The following is a 988-nucleotide window of genomic DNA, read 5'->3' as shown; positions in this document are numbered from 1 at the left end:
CACACCTCATTCTGGCTGCAGGCATGTGAGGAGTGAGTGGGCACAGCCCATCCCACAATCACGTGTACATCACCTAGGCATGCATGGGGCCATGGGCATGTTTTGCTGGGCACACAGGTATTTAGGCATGGCTGGGCGGTTGTTGGGGCAAGGATCTTATTCTCAATATTTATGGGTGCTAACCATGCCCTAATACAGGTTGGCAATCTTCACTCATTCACCCATCTCCCTGCTGTGTACTTATGTCTTTGCGTCTATTATGGTGCAGGACAGAGCACTTTACAGTTCAATATGCCAGAGCATTCATCCCTTCCTGCCTGGGTGTTATTGGCATGTGGCAAAGCACACATTACCTCGGACATGCACCTGGACCTGCTACCAACACACATGTGCTTCAGGCATATGGAACAACAAACTAGGTGGATAGAGCACATCCAATAATCAAGGCAATGCTGAGAAGCCAGCGGCCCACCGTACAATGCTACAAAACATGCATGTTTTTGTGCACCAGTCGAGGATAAACTCGAGTCTAGTCTGCGGCAAAGGACCCATATATGCAACCATGACACCACTGGTGCTCCCTCAGACAAACCTATTACGGGCACCAGAGAGGCATACCCATATACCTAGGTATATAGAACACGTGATTCTGTGCACATTGTATGTCTGCATGTGTGTAACTCTTGATATAGTTGTGTGCAGTGGTGTTCACTCGAGCAGTTTCCGTGTCTTACAGAGCACCAGTGGTATAGTGGTAGCATAGGTCCTTGCCACGGACCAGACCCGAGTTCGATTCTCGGCTGGTGCAGCAGTGACTCGCATGTTTTGAAGCATTCTACGGTGAACCACAGGCATCTCACTGCCTTCATTAGTGCATGCACGCCCCCATGCATGTGCGCGATCCTCCATACCTACTTCGAATTTGTTGTCCCACATGCCCGAAGCGCGTGTGTGCTGGTTGCAGGTCCAAGTGTATGTCCTGGGTATT

At 50.0% G+C, this 988-nt stretch overlaps 1 protein-coding gene across 1 annotated transcript in view; it reads left to right on the top strand.

Moving 5' to 3' along the window:
- The window catches only part of VOLCADRAFT_100623 (uncharacterized protein), a gene marked incomplete at both ends in the record, with an annotated part of 3481 nt that overhangs the window by 1592 nt on the left and 901 nt on the right, over nt 1-988 (top strand). The window lies entirely within an intron of this gene.

Source organism: Volvox carteri (genome assembly GCF_000143455.1).
Source record: "Volvox carteri f. nagariensis unplaced genomic scaffold VOLCAscaffold_131, whole genome shotgun sequence".
NCBI lineage: Eukaryota > Viridiplantae > Chlorophyta > Chlorophyceae > Chlamydomonadales > Volvocaceae > Volvox > Volvox carteri.
Note: the sequence above shows the minus strand (reverse complement) of the source record. Positions and strands in the feature narration are given on the sequence as shown.